Source organism: Thunnus thynnus, chromosome 5 (assembly GCF_963924715.1).
Source record: "Thunnus thynnus chromosome 5, fThuThy2.1, whole genome shotgun sequence".
Taxonomy (NCBI): domain Eukaryota; kingdom Metazoa; phylum Chordata; class Actinopteri; order Scombriformes; family Scombridae; genus Thunnus; species Thunnus thynnus.
This window is the reverse complement of record NC_089521.1, coordinates 19,613,258-19,629,984: the sequence shown is the minus strand read 5'-3', so window position 1 is coordinate 19,629,984 and position 16,727 is coordinate 19,613,258. Positions and strand designations below refer to the sequence as shown.

General features: G+C 38.2%; 1 protein-coding gene across 2 annotated transcripts in view; it reads right to left on the bottom strand.

Moving 5' to 3' along the window:
* Positions 1-16,727, bottom strand: part of ccdc33 (coiled-coil domain containing 33) — a 45,972-nt gene that overhangs the window by 28,033 nt on the left and 1,212 nt on the right. The window contains exons 2-3 of one of the 2 annotated variants that reach the window (XM_067589856.1): positions 16,279-16,440; positions 15,328-15,453 (exon numbers count right to left, since the gene is read on the bottom strand). The gene's annotated coding sequence lies outside the window, so the exon portion shown is untranslated. The remainder of the gene's footprint in view (positions 1-15,327; positions 15,454-16,278; positions 16,441-16,727) is intronic. The other variant, XM_067589855.1, reaches the window with a different exon arrangement.

Sequence of the window (16,727 nt, the reverse complement as noted above, 5' to 3'; positions counted from 1 at the left end):
ATGCCACGTACTCACTACCTCAAATGATTTAATAAACATTTCCAGCTTATAGTAGACAACGCCTCGGTATGTATAAATTCATTATTTTTTTCATAAACAAACAAAGCTGAGTCTGAGCAGTTTTATTTACATTCCAGAGGAGTCAAGAGTTGAAGCCAAGCGGTTGTTGTCTTTCGCAACATCTTATAAAACACACTTCCACAGAAATCAGGAGCAGCTCAAAATGCCTGGCTAATCACATGAACAGCCCTCCATCCTCCCAAACCTTTGAACAGGCTAATCAAATATGATCCCTCTCCCTTCAGAGGCCTAATCCCTCTTAGCGAGGACGTAAGAAACGTGCCACCTGCTTCCAGTCATACAGCTTGAGGCCTGACTGCCCTTGTGACACCACGCTGCTCTTAATCTCATGAACAAATGCACAGCTTCATCTGGATGCCACTGCTGGATCTCACCAGATCCAGCAGCATACATACACACATATTTCCACCATCACTTACCAAACTTGCAATCCTTTGAATTGGCTTGCAGGCTGGGATTAAGGGACTTTGACCCAGAATATCCTGGAGAAATTAATAAAGACATGAGACATTTTTTAATTCCTCACAACTGTGATGCAGAGCAACACCTCACACTTTACAGGTAATCTTATCCTATAAGACAATCAATTCTGTGAAGCATGCAGTATGAAATATATTCGTCATATGCACTGGTCAACAGTGAGGAGGTTATCATTCCTAATTCAGTCTGTTTTGATCTCATAAAATCCAATATCTACAGACAGATATGGTGAGACAATTGACTGACACAGTCAGGTGGAAGTTTTTATACACACAACTTCTCTTCCAATCTAAGCGGCAATATTAACCAGGTAGGAACAAACAGAATACTGCACATAATTTTGGCTACTGCAGTCATCCACATGTCACTGTCTTATATGATTTAGAAGTTGTTGATACAAATCCCCTAATGTCATGTAAAGATGTTCTGAGTTTCTCAGAAATTTCCGCCAGGCTTGTGTCACAGCGCTCAGTTGAGAGGATGACTACATGTACGTGAAACGTGTGAGAATAAATATTGCATGGAGGATCAAACTGGACTGAATTGTATTTGACATGTTAAATTCTCTGCAGTATCTAAATCCTGCATAAGTAAAAACACAATTCAACAGTGAATGAGTTCAAATCAATCTTGCATTTTGTGTTGTGAACGGCAGAGTGCTGTCATCTTCCACAAACCGCCTACGCAATATTTTCAGGATCAAATTAGTAGAAGCTGAAATGTAACTCAACTGAAAAAGTAGAGCAATAGTGTTTCCTTTCTAAGTTGCCTTTAATTTGCCTTTGCAGTAGCCCTTTTAGGATAGCATGGGTTGTTTAAACAGGGATGGAGATGTCAGACTGCATTAGCATCCAGACAGACTCTGCACCCAGAGGAATCAGCAGTGCTGGAAAAATCAGTCATTAAATTTGCAGCCGTTCTGCAGAGCTCCACCGTCTGCTTATGGGATGAGGGACGGAGTTTTATAGCCAGGATGCTTTTAGCACACAGCGCAGGTTCATATTTCTGATTCACCTCACAGATAAAGAGTCGCCTGTAACGTCTGACACAAAGGCCTCGGATGGTTTTGATGGAGTTAAGTCCTTTAAAGATGTGCAATATATTTTTATGTCTGAATTGAAGAGGAGATGGTGTGCCACCTTTGAACAGCTCCTCAGGTCTTGAAAAGTGTCCATTCAATATTTACAGCATACTAATAAGGTGCCAGCTAGCATAAAAGACTGTGCTAAAAATACACATTGCCTGTAGTTAATATGCTTGCTTCTATATTTGTTTTGTAATTGTCAGTAAGAGGTGTTTTCATTAAAAAAAAAATTTAATAAGCTGAGTGCCATTATAAAACTGCCATTTTGGACAGAATCAATGAACTGGTGTCTATATGACAACAATTGATGTTTATATGGATTAAATACATGGATAACATCTCCTTGATAAATAATGTAATGCATTTTAGAAAAAAGCTTGATATTTAAGAAGCCTTTCTTAGCGTTGATACAAAAGATACTCTTAAAAAAAAAAAAACTGCACAACAAATTACATGTTGCAGTTTATGAATCTATTCAGGTTTGTTGTGATCGCCATTATTTGAAGCATACAGTGTTCACAATTGTTGCTCTGCCATTATCTTTTTGATTGCTGTCGTGATATTTGCCTTTCTGCCTGTCTCAGCTACGGCGGCTAAACATTGGCTTTGTTTACAACTCTTTGTTCATCTACTGTAAACAAAAGATTTTTGTTGTTTCTCATTTCAAGTGCCCTTCCCCCGTCTACCTTTTGTCTCTGAAAGCCCTGGTTTGTTGTTAGAAGCCTTCAATTGCAGCCCGGCTGGCCTGCCCCCTCTCTTGCCTCAAAGCCGGTTGCAGATGAAAAATTTATGACTGTATGCCTTGAAAACCTCACATTCCATTTGAAGTGCTGCTGTTCCTCTGATGCTGCCCCCACTGATGGCGACTGCGTCTGCCGTCTTCATTCGACCGCCGCTTTTCCTCACAGTGGGAGTGCAAATCAGGGAGAGAGGGTGGGACGGTGTCCATGGCTTTACAGTCCTTCACTAGTATTCACTAATCAAGGATGGATTTTTTTTTTTTTTTGACTGTGTGCAATAATAAGACATTGATCAGCTGCTTGTAAACCTGCCTACACGCAGTACTCTTATACTGTAGCAAACCAATGTGTCTGCATTTTTCTAGCTCTTTGTTTTATTTTGAGATAATATCACACATGAAAAAATGTTATTTTTTACTCACTGTTTCTTTTTTTCTTTTTTCTTTTTAAACTCTGGCAACACATGGGATGTTCCACCTGATACCCTTAATTGTAAATGTTACCATCACTTGCAGGATCCTCTTTCATTTTAGTGGGAGGAAATGACTATGACCTTCTATGCAACACATTACAGTTAATGTGCTCATTGGGAGTAAAATACCAACATTTCAAAGACCTTTTCTGGAAAATATTGGCATTTCACTTGAGTTACATCTATTTCCTTCTGTAACACATTATTTCAAAGGCCAATCATTGACGAAATACTATTCCAATCTACATAACACATAGTTTTGCCACATTGCTATGGTAGCTTGGTCAATAATAACAGCAGCATTTGTATGACAGAGTGTACTCCACTTTTCCCATCAGATTTCCCTCAAAACCAACAAAAGTGTACAGTTTTAACTTCAAGTTTGTTTTTATATGCTTTTTAAAATTTTTTAGTACAAATGAAAAAGCCTTCAGTGAAACAAGTGGCATTTTTGTGTTAGCGCTTTTCAAAGAAAAGGGAATAAATTAATACAAAACAAAAGCAAAATCCCCCTAAACCCAAAAGAATAAAAAAAAAAAGATAATCAACCTAAATTGCAAGACCATCCGTAATTTCATGAGAATATTAACACATTTTCTGTCAGTGTAGAATCATTAACTCAGGCTTTAATTAATTAGAATAAATACGGATGCTAAAACAGAAGCTGCTGAAAAACGAAATCGCACTCAGGTTCACAGTCACAGTAGCATCAGAATGGGTGTTCTCTTGTTCTTTTGGTAGCTATATCTTGTTAATTACCAGGACTTCATTACTTGTGTAATGCTTCAAATATGATGCTCACACTATTTCAAACGGCTGTGAACCATGTCTTTCATTCAGCGGGGGAAGGTTTAATCGCCATGCAGACTGACAATGACAACCCGTGATCCAGGGCTAAACATGTGGGCGTCGTCTTCCAACGCCTCTCCATCCTTAAGATTCTCAGCAACCTGAAAAACAGGTTTTCACACCTCCATTTGGATGGTTTTGAAATGTGCAAATAGGAGAAACAATAAAAACCATATGTTTATTCAAATACTCAGGATTAAATATGAATCATGAGTAACACCATGGCATCAGTATTCACAACCATGTCTGTATTAGCAAAACAAGAGATTAATATTGGCTTGAGAATTACAGTACACAGAGGCCATTTCAAAATCTTTTTTCAAAAACAATAAAAATAAGGGATACTGCAGCAGGATGAGAAGAAGATAAGATGTTCAGTTTGCTTCTAAATTTGAGTGAATAGTATCTAGTATATACAGTATATTAAATATAATGATTTAGATTTGACTTAACACAAGATTGTGGAAGAATTCTTCTGTTCAGAGTCCTTGGCAAAGCCTGCTCTCATGCATGAAGTCACACCGGTTCCTAAGCAACAGGTAATTTCACAACACACAATGCTGTATACGTGCAGCAGCTTTTCATAGCAGGGTTTCAAGTCAATTTAAAGTCACATCGGATGGCAACCTTGAGCTACTCAATACTGTTCAAAGCTCTGTTCAAAGCTTAGAGGGCGATGTCACACTTGTCACTGGAATAATTAGTTGAGGACAATGAAGCAGCATTCATCTTCAGCACAAGGTCTTCTCCAGCGCCACATACATCAACATTCCCCTGGACAACCTGCGGTTTCCAGGCATGGGCTCAGGTTGCTAAGCTTAAACGGTTATGATGAAAACCAACTCATCACAGGGCAGCTTCCAAAACCCTCCCATCAAAGTATTCAGTGTTTCTAGGAAAACATACATGCTCAGGTTTAAATGATTGAGCGTGACGTGTGATAATATCACATTGAAGATTATTCAGTTAGTTGCATGTGATAGAGAGATATCAACTTTCATGACTGAGTTTTCACAGTAGAAAAGCCTTCAGTTAGGTGGAGAAAAAATGTTGGAGGTCGAAAATTTCCAAGTCGAAAATTCTGAATTCTGAACTCACAACGCAAAATGCAAACAATGCAAACAACCGTGAGAAACTCGTCTTCTTATAGCAGGAAATGGAGGAGGATAAGGTAAGATGCTGTCACAAAATATTTTATATTAATTTAGTCACAATATCACACACAATAGCCTACCAAGTACCAGTAATGTTATATGTTTCTGATAGCCTTTGTCATTTACTAATATAGCCTAAGTAACTAGTCTTCATTTTGACAGTTTTATTCACTCAACACCACTCAGATGAACTAGGGGTGCATGAAATTGGCCTGAGTTTCCCAGTTGGAGCTCTGACTATGAGGGCCGCTCTATCAGACTTTTTCAAGTAGGAGATTGGAAATTTGAGTTGGAAAGTTTTGAGTTGTCTGGAAAGCAGCAATAGCCCTGCTACTGTTAATACCTACTAAAGCACCACAAAGTCTCCAACAAATACAATATCCCACTGTTTGCCCAGCTGTTCTAGGAAATTAATGAGCCTTTTTAAAATATGAAATGATATATCTGTGGCCCTTTTTTAAAGATTTATATCTTCAGTAGCAACAAATGGGCTTGGGGCTGAGTGCCACAGACAGGTTAGGAAAGTAGATATGTACGTCTCTACTGTTCAGCTTCCAGAAACAGTGACATTGAGCTGTTGTATTTCTCAGTATTTTATCTGTCAGAACTCAGTGATAATCTTGAAAATCCATTAACTGCAATGGACTGACCTTGACAAAGTGCAAATTTTAACACGCAAACAAGCCAATCAATACATACCAAGAAACAGATAGAAATGACCCAGTATAGACTATTTTCATGACATACATTTTGACTTAGGAGCAAAAACACAAGTGTAACTAATTACATTAATGATGGCTCCACTTTATGAGGGTGTGTTGCTGCTGTCTGTGGCACGCAGCCATTGTTAATGTCATTAGTTACACCTGTGACTTTTGCTTGAATAAAAGGTGAAATGTTGAGAATAAAGGAACATTTAAGGCATTTTAGAACATTTTATGGAAACATGTATTATACTGCATACAGCATATAGTGTTCTGTCATTTCAATTCATATACTAAACATGTATTTATTCATACACTGTATGTTCTGCCTGTCAGTACAATATGTTGCTGCTGTAAGATGGCGGACAGCAAAACATTATCCTTGCCATTCCCTTAGACTCTGACCATGATAAACCCTTCCATGTTTTCATTTTGGTTTGGGGATTGAACAGAAAAGCATGCTGCTGCTGATGGACAACAACACACCACTAGCTCAATCTCATGGGACTCCATGCTAGTCAATAATTCAGAGCAGGGCAAGAAATTTTATATGGAGGCAAAAAGATAGTGGACAGTAAAAAAAAAATAAAATAAATAAAAGCAGGGAAGAAGAGCAAAGAGTAGATATGGGGGAGTGTGGAGGCTTACCCCTGTTTGCCAGCTTATGACCCAGAGCAATAACATGTCAGCAGCGGCTTTCAGGGATTCTACCTGTCAATCAGCTATACACTCAGCACAGGGGAATGGTCAATATGGAGTACAGGAATAAAATCATTTTCCTCCATTTTCTTTGTTTTATCTAAGAAATATGTGTTCGTTGAAATAATATATGAGGGGAGATGTTTGCTACAGCAGACACTAGTAGAGACAATAGAGCAGTGGATCATCAGTATCTGCAGCGTAGATGCAAATCACTGCAGAGAATATTTGCATGAGTCACAGTTAGCAGCTTAATAACAGTATGAGTGATGATGTGTGATATTAAACTGGCCAGCAGCGTATGTACGTAAGACAACCATCCTGACAAATGACAAAGATAATCAACTGCAAAACCAAACCAAGACACGTTACAAGAAAATACTTTTTTTCCTAGTGGAGGGCTAAAACTGCAAGAAATTAATGTTGCGCAAGAGCCGTTTAAATCCTTGTTTGTTCTTGTTTAGAGGAAAGTTATGGTTCTGATATGTTAAGGATAAAAAGATGTAAGCAGTAGAAGAACAATCCTGTGTGCCCAAGAGGAAACAAGAAGCCTGGTTAATGAATAATTGAACTGTATAATTTAATTTAACTGCTTGCTGTTTCAGCTGAATTCAAAGTTTACAGACTGTACTGTTTATAGGACAAATTATGTTTTCAGTCTCAGTGATCCAGCATTCAACTGAACCAGATTTCTAGGGCTGCAACTAACAATTATTTTCATTATCAATGAATCTGTCAGTTATTTTCTCGATTAATCAATCAGTCGTTTGATCTATAAAATGTCAGAAAATGGTGAAAAATATTGATCACTGTTTCCCAAAGTCCAAGGTGATGTCCTCAAATGTTTTCTTTTGTCCCAACCAACAGTCCACAACCCAAAGATATTCAGTTTACTGTCACAGAAGACTAAATAAACCAGAAAATATTCACATTGGAGAAACTGGAATCAGAGAATTTGAAATTTTTATTTCTTTTAAAAAATTAATCAAATCGATTATTAAAATAGTTGCAGATTAATCTTCTGTCACTCAACTTATCAATCACTGCAGCTCTGCTAATTTCATTAAATATTGTCAAGGTCTTTGCCAAAAACGCCCACAAAGACATGGCACACACATTTCATGACTCACTCCAATAATCTATAAAATCACAACATGATACCACTGAATAGATGTTATATAAATGTTAGAACAAAGCACTCTCTATAGCAGACAAAGCTTTTTTACTTTAAAGCAAACAGCCAAAGGCTTGTAACATGTTGCTGCCTGCTAAATAAAAGGAGGAGTCTTGCAGTGCTGTGCAGCTCTGTTCTCCAGAGGCAGAAATTCCCAGCAGGTAAAAGGCGGATCTTTTGTCAGGATCAGGGTACACTTTGCAAAATAATGACGCTTCCTTATCTGTTGTGCATATCAAATGGCAGCGCACATGGCACTGAATGTGAACAGGGAATTGAATTGATAAGAAAAAGTATTATCTCTTAAAGTCGTTCTGAAAAATAAAGTTTAGGTAATGGAGTATACAAATGAGAATGAATTAACGAGAATCTGACATAACAATGTTATACTAAAAGAAGTCTCATCTTCAAAAAAGGTGTTCTATCAAATTATTGTATTACTACACCTGTAGTCCACACCGTCCATTTTAAACACACATTCGACACAAAAAATGTATCTACTATTATTATAATTAGCTACAATAATAACACTTCTGAAGTGATTGTACCTTTGGGGTCTGTTAATCAAACTGGCCCTGAAGTGCCACTATCCTTCCCCCATATGTACGCCACCTCCCATCTACTCACTGCAGCACGTACATGCAAATGAAAATCTGTTGCCATACTAATTAAGGTCTAGGTCACGTGAAAGAGAGCTGTGTTACTCCTCGAGCTCAAAGAGATGTCTTTAATGATCCAATCACACAATGAGCAGCCTATTGAGGAAGGTAAGGACTGTGATGTTATTGTAAAGTGTGTCAGAAATCAAATTTGAAGCAGCGAAGAACAAAAAAAACAAAGAAAAATCAGACACAACATGATGTACTCTGCCCTGCCCATATGCCCACGGGGGTTTCCTTACTGGCTTATCGTGAAACCTCTCCGGGAAACATGACTCAATGCTCTGTGGCAGTCATTGGAGGAATTAATGCCATGATGTCACCGTGACAGTAGGTGGATATGAAAACCAATACTGATAATACATCAGGGAATCCATCAGAGAGTCACAAATGCAATAGCACACTACCAGGCACGTGTGTCCCTGAAAAAGTGTAAATTATATGAAACAATTGCTAAATTATTGCAATATTTCTTTCTTCTATATGGAGAATTCACTAGTGTGCTCTTGGTTGACCTGCAGAAATAACATCTTGTATTGTCAATATCACCACATTACAGAACAGATTTCCTGGAGAAACAGCACACACAGTACAAACACAGTAGCAGGAGGTGACTCAAATGTTCAACTCCACATGTCAACACAATCAAATCCTGTCTTTAAAGGTTACAAATCTCTTTTATCTTCAGATCCTGACTCTGAAACGCTTGAGTTCAGATTATCATGAGTCATTTCTTTACAGATGTGTTTCAAGTCAAGCACGTCAGTCAGAAAATGCAGCAAATACTCCAGTTTAAGTATTTCACAACATTGTAATTCATAAATTACGAAAGCTTTTTCTCATGTCAGACCGTGTTTACCAAAACCTTATTTATGGCTGCTAGCATTCCTCCTTTAGTGTCGGATGAATACACAACTCTTTGTTCACACAGTGACATGTGGAGAGCAGCCTTTTGCTAATGGAGTCTGGCATGAGTGATCTTTGCAGGGGACCTGCGCGGTGTGACGGCACTACAGTCTCAATGGGATTTACCATCAGCTTCAGAGAACACCCAGATTCCCGGTCGTCTGGCCATTTGTGCTGAACTGACTTTTACAAATCATCCCACTGACCAGGTCCTTGTCTTCAAAGCAACCAATGTAATCCATTTACCCTAACAGGAATGATCAGATGCCTTTTAGAAACTCCAAACGAGGATTTAACGCTACACAGTACATACCAGTTTATAGTTTATAGCGATTTACAACTTCTATAAGGAGGTGATAAATATACTTTATGCAATATTATCTGTTGTTAGATCAAATTGTAATAAAAGCGCTTACATCAGCAGTGTAACATCCCCCTTATCATGATTTGTCCAACTTGAACAGAAGTAACCGCACATTTATCTCTGTCTTCTGACAACAACAGTTTACACCTCAAAATGGAGCGTTTTATGACTGCAGGTCAAAATCCTTCAGCAGACAGGAGACCAGGTAGACACCAACGTTAATAAGAAACCGTCTTTCCTAAGCTGCAATAACTTTGGTTATGAAAGGAAAACAGATCTGATTGCCTTTGTGCCCCATTGAGGCAATGTGATACTTAATATTGATCCTGTTCAGCTATAGCACAGTACTCTCGGACTCCATAATAATTCCTATAATGATAAACTCTTTCTATGAAAATGCTCAAGAGGACATCCTCAAATGTCTTCTTTTGTCCCTACTAACAGTCCACAACCCCAAGATATTCAGTTTACTATCATCATATCAGACTAAATAAAATAGAAAATATTCATATTGGAGAGGCTGGAATCAGTGAATTTGTACATTTTTTTTCTTAAAAAACGACTCAAAATGATTAATCATTTATCAAAATAGTTGTCAATTAATTTTCTGCCAACTGACTAATAAATTTATTGGTTAATCGTTGCAGCTCTAGTTGCATCATATCATACATCAGGTTTAATAACATTGCCCATCCCCGGTAATTTCAATCTACTTGGGCAGCTGTGGCTCAGGAGGTAGAGCAAGTTGTCCACTAATCAGAAGATCAGCAGTTCGATCTCCAGCTCCTCAGCTCCAAAGAGAAAGTCACCAAATCTAATTTCTGACCTCAGAAATTAGATTCTGGCCTTTATAGAGACCTGTTCATGTTCATGGGAATACCATGAATTGTGTTTTAGGATGGATTTTACCTTTAGGGCCCATGCAGCTTATTACTGTATGTTTAAATTCAAGGAGTATTTTTTTTTTAATTGTTCTCTTGTCTAGCTTAGGGCAGCTGTGGCTCAGGAGGCAGAGCGGGTCGTCCACTAATCGGAAGATCGGTGGTTCGATCTCTGGCTCCTCCGGTCCGCATATCGAAGTGTCCTTGGCCAAGATACTGAACCCCGATTGCTCCTGAAGGCTGTGCCATTGGCGTGTGAGTGTGTGTGTGAATGATTACAAACTCCTCATGATTAGCAGGTTGGCACCTTGCATGGCTGCCTCTGCCATCAGTGTTATAAATGTGTGTATGAAAGGGTGAAAGGTTGACATGTAGTGTAAAGCGCTTTGAGTGGTCGGAAGACTAGAAAGGTGCTATATAAATGCAGTCCATTTACCATTTACTTGTCACCTCAACTTAAATTCATGCTATCAATAATAAATATGACATAAAAAAACACACTTAGAAAACCTAAAACTAGCAACCAGCCAGAGTTCCACCTGTGTGAGCCAATAAATGAGTGTTCATGCAGTCACCATTATAAAGTCTCTTGAGCAAGCATGAAGGCTGAGAAATATCCTAACACAACAGGAATGTTCTTTCTCTTCCCTTTTGTGCAATGCAGGATATTCCCCACAGCTGTTGATAACCGAGACAAGCTCTTGATTCAGCCTCATTCCAGCAGAGATGTGTGAAAGTCAAGCATCTCTGAACACACAGTGAGACACGTCTGCAGCTTCAGACTATGAATACATTATTCATCAGGAAAAATCTAACGCTTACGGACCGGGAGATGTCCTCTCTCTATGAAAGCTGGTCAAACTCTCCCTGCCCTTTAACATGAATGATGCTCTGCTGCAAGGCAATAACCAGATACTGCATTTACAAACACTGTGGAAGTAATTTTAGCTTTGGCTCAACAGTTACAAAACCTCTATTGTTAGCATTTTCTCATGCAATATTATGAGCAATAATTCTGCTTTCTGACACAGTTGTGATCAGAGAAACCAGCATACTGAAATAAAGGTTGAATGGTTTCCAGTTCATACTGCACACAGTATAAAAAGTATTATGTCAGACCCAGGCAGAAGCTTTACTGAATTTAGGCTGAGGCATAACACACACACACACACACACACACACACACACACACACACACACACACACACACATACACACACACACACACACACACACACACACACACAATGCTATGTGTTCAGATTACCAAATCAACAAAAGTAATCAGTATTTGCTGCCCTCAATTAGCACTTTTGGGACATTTTGGCAAATCTCTCATTTTGATAGCATGTTAGGCATGCTGGGTTGAGAATTCATTTCATAATTAAAAGCTCTGAGATGTGAGAAATGCAAATCCCCCATCAGACTCACACAGGACATGTTGCTTTGACGGGGAAATCCATATTCATAGCACGTCTTCTGGGATGAATTTTGTGTGTGTGCATCATTTTGGTGCAAACTGATGACAGCACTATTCATTGTCTTCTTCCTATAAGAGACATTTTGTTGTGTTTTGTTGTGTTTTCCTGATATAAAGGTCAAGTATAAAAGCAAGCTGACTGGCCTTGTCCCTACATCATTCTTAAATAGCAAAATACACAATAAAACAAACAAAGCAAAGCATGCTCTTGATTCCAGGAAAACAATTAAAGGTCATGAAAACATCAATATAATTGCACTTTCTACTCTCCAGTTTTATAGGTCATAAGATAAGACTGTAACATCCGAAATTCAACAACAAACCAATAATTCACAGCACAACATGGCCTACATCAGCACATGGATACAGATATACAGAGAAGCCTTTAAATGTATGAGTGCACAGACGACACAAACAACACACAAACACACACACACACGCACACACAATGACAGAATAGAGGCCACGGCAAGGACATCATCTATCACACTGACACGTGTAACACCCCAACTAAAACAGATATCAAAACACACACACACACACACCTACCATCTAAAAGAGCAATAAACATCTGATATCAATAACAGTGAATCTCTTCTCTGTTTGCATTTCAAACTCTGTTTCACCATTTTCGTCTCACTGTGTTAGTTCCCTCCAACACAACATACACTGTGTTCCCAGTTTATTAGGTACACCTGCACAATCTAATGCAATCTAATACAACAGCAATAAATCCTACCTTTGTGAAGCTTAAAATGTCCAGTTCTTCTTCACCTTGTGTAAGAGAAGTGTTGATTTATTGATAATTTACTTGCAGTGCATTATATTAAAAGGACTTTCTATTATTTTGTCCACCTCCACTTACACACATGGCAGGGACATTATCTTGCATAAAGTACCTAATAAACTGGCAAGGCAGAGTGTTGTAGCTATGATGTCTGGAAAGTGTTTCTTCAGTAAAACTGAGTGTAAACTGTCATTTAAGATAAACAGGTCGTGAAAATCAAATCACATTCTTGAGTATGTGCGGTGTGTTTGCCAAGGTGTTCTCCAAACAGTTATATAAAGAGGATTATTAAACACCAGCTCAGACACGACCCTGTCTCGTCGCCATAAATTCAGAGCGCCTGTCAGGCAATCGCAGCAGGAACATGACAGACTGAGCGCCGCACACCGGCATGTCTGATGCAGAGTGATCATGACCACTTTAATAACTATCAGGAAGATTTGTACTTGTCACAGTCTCCTTAGATATAACATCTCATTCTCAGTGCTCATAAACAGGGAAATAAATCTCTAACTCCAGGCCTACCACAATAACAGTGATACATCAGAACAGAAATGACCTGTATGACGGAAATTGATTTTTTTTTTCCTGGTGGCCGTTTGGGGCCAATCAACCTTAAATGTCAAAACACAACAGGGCAGCTCAGCTACCACAAAAGTAGATTATTAAAATCCATTTCAGAGCCGGAAAGTGTTCAAGATCAGCCTTTCAAACAATATTAAATCTTACTAATGACCTTTGTTAAAATCCAACTGGAATCAATTATTTTTGTTAAGAAATTAGTATACATATCATTGGGTTTTGTTTTGACTTGTGTACTTATTTTGTCAAATTAATGACCAAAAAGAAGACATTTTTATCTATTTTTCTGCCACAATAGCTCCCCTACATGAATGTTTCCTTGTGGGTGTAAAGTTTTTTATTTGGTGATGTTGGTGATAATTTGATTAGTTTGATATCTTTGTGGGTGACACTAAAAATAGGCCATAATATCGTCTTCAGAACAAAGCAAGGAAAAAAAGGTGGCACTGAATATAGGCTGACAATAGTCCGTTATATCTCTTTAGTTGGACATAATTAACTAGATGTTGCTTAGTCCCATCTATGATTTGAACACTTCCTACAGTAGCTCACATTACTCTGTATGTTAATTACTCCTTGTTGTGATTTGAATCATGGGGTAAGTTACAGAGTGCTTATGGGACTGCCTGCTGCTATAAGTTTGAACAGCGGGGTTATTTACCATCATCACAACTGGAAAGAGCTACTCAGACCCCTTTCCTATCTATAATGTGGGACTGCCAATGACTCAGCAGGTGTAGAATTAACGTGGATGAAAACTAACATTGAGCATGAGTCAGCACTTATATTAGCAAGCTAGGCTAACTATTTTTTTTAAAATTATTTTTTACAGTCTATGGTTTTCACTTTCCGAGTGTAAACTAGCTAGCTTAGCTTTCTAGCTTTCAGTTTCTGAGTGGAATACAAACTTAATAGCAAGACGGGACTTCCAAAATTACTAAGGCCTACAAAGAAACCAATAATATGTTAGCTTGTTAAAAAAGGGAGGGAAGTTATGTCTTGTATTCCTGAGTAAGAAGTTTACAGTTTGTCTTCTAGCAACACCAGCTCTCGGATGTCAGTCAACTGTCACCAAGGGAAACACCTAGACTTGATGCTGTTTCTACAAATACGTCCAAAGACTGTTTTATCCTCTGTCCTGCACAATATAACTGCACAGTATCATTACATTTCCCTAAACAAAAACTGAGGAGAATTAAAATGTCAGTTACACTTTAAAACAACAGCATGATTGTGCATTTATTGCTAACTGTGTCAATCAACTCTTATGGTCGTATTATTTAACCTCAACCAGACTGCACACACCAGTGTAAACATTATCATTATTATTTAGTTAAGGCTATGTGCCCAAGTGTAAATTATTAACTGAACATATGAATGTAAATCCAAGCTGTTTTTAATCAAGCCAAATGTGAATGAGGCATCTGGGGGTAGAGCAGGAGGTGAGGGGGGATGTTATGCTTATACTGAATTTTTCTGAAATTTACAATTGGCCGACCCAATTCAGCTTCATTACAGCTGTCAACAGAGATAAGCAGTTCTTTCATGTCTGCTCAAATGTACATGTTTTTCCACCTCGAACACACACAAATCCAATTATGTTCTAATTGAGTGTTACAAGGCTCATTGATTATGACAGAGCTCAGTGCAGCAGACTGAGCTGAAGAAAAATATCCCCAGTAATTAGCCCCAGCACCCAGGAGGCCTTCAGGTGGCATAATTTAATATCGAGGCAATATTTCTCAATATTACTCTATTTGAACTGACGTTGCCAGAAATGGGATGTTACAGTAATATTCATGGAGCACAAAATAAAGAATAAAAGAACAACCAATTCAGAATTTCAAGGCAGATACAGTTGAGCTGTTTTATTCATCTGAGGCATCTTAAATCAAAACTAGTCTGGTGAAAATATCCAAAGTATCGAATTAACTTCAGTGCAATCACTAACAAAAGTTCAATTAAAATAATGTCTACAACAGAATCTAATTTAATGATATGACAGGTAGAAATTGTCAGACTTGTGTTTCTTTATAAAAGACAGCTGTGAGATCAGGTCACTCATTCAGTCACATGTTTTTCAAAAGAACAACTGGAGTCAGCTAGTTAATAATTATGATGGTATGCATTACCTTATGTCGTCAGGTCTTGGAGTTCATGTGGAGTTATGTTCAGTTTTAACAAAATAGACTGAGTTACTGGGAAATTGGGAAAGAGGAGTATGCACTTACTTTCTTTTATGGAAAGGTCATAAGACGGTCATCTTTGCCTGCTGTGTGGAGGAGTAAGTCTTGACTCTTTAGGATGCATAAAAAACATATGCTTGAGATTCGCCCTTCAGTGACAGTGGCAGGAAGCTAGACAAGAGAATAATTAAAAACATAATTATTGAAGTCAAACATACATTAAGAAGCTGCATAGGCCCTCAAGGTAAAATCCACCCTAAAACACAATTAATTGTATTCTATGAACATGAGCAGGTCTCTATAAAGGCCAGAATCTAATTTGTGAGATCTGAAATTAGATTTGGTGACTTTCTCTTTGGAGCTGATCTACTGTTACTGATGAGTCAAAGACAGTTGATTCGTGGTTTAACTGCATTTGTGCACTTCTTTGTGCACACAATTCCGATCTACTGACACCAAAACCATACAAGACTAACTCTGGTGGAAGGAGCTAAGTTGTTCCAGTTTTATGTGGCGCTGGCTTTGAGGGGATGGGATTTGGGCCACTAAAGTGCTCCATAATTAGTAAAAGTCCTGAGTAAGTTAGATAGTACGTCTCAGGTTTTGTCAGTAGGTACTCGTGGGAGCCTAACTCATCTCTCTTAGGAGTCATCATGAACTCTCCTCCACAAAAAGGGAGTTACCGTTGTTGAGTTGCACACAACGCAGCCACAAAAAGTCTCACAACAGCAGCAAGGCCATAATTCTACTGTATTAAGTCTCTCGACAGTTTTGTTCCTCCTTGTTCTCTCAAAAGCAGTGGCTCTACCTCTAGGCAAACATCATTGTTCTTGTTCAAGAACCTCACCATAACAGAAACAGACTAATGTATGACCAGATTTTTCCACATTTAAGACTGATGTACACTATAAGCTTTTTTTTTTTTTTTTTTTGTGAAGGTGTGAACCTTAACTATATTGGTCTGCACGATGGTATCAGTAAGGATGTCTCTCTCACCAGGTATCACTCTGCCTGATTCATCCAGCAGATTATTATCTGCTAATTCTGATTATCAGAAAGGGATGTCCCAGTCGGTTGAACTTCATGTTTACTTCCTCAAACTTAATGTCATCCGCCCTCTCATCCATCTTAATGGGACTCCTCCACATTGTGACACATCTGTTGTAAATTTGGAAAAATTAGATGTGTCACAATATACAGTAACTGTTATGTTGATTCAGATATGGCAGGAATAATTCCCTCTTCACCCTGAAATGTCAACGGAGCAGAAAACCCAACAGGTAACAAGGTCATTGAATATACATAAGAGTAATTCTGGTTTAATGTTACCACTAAAATACATCAAATTTATACCTTGGGACAAAAGCTTTAAGAAAATAAAACCACTAAGTACAGAATTGTTTTGCATTTAATTTCATGAATAAAATGTCAGGGTCTTGACTTGA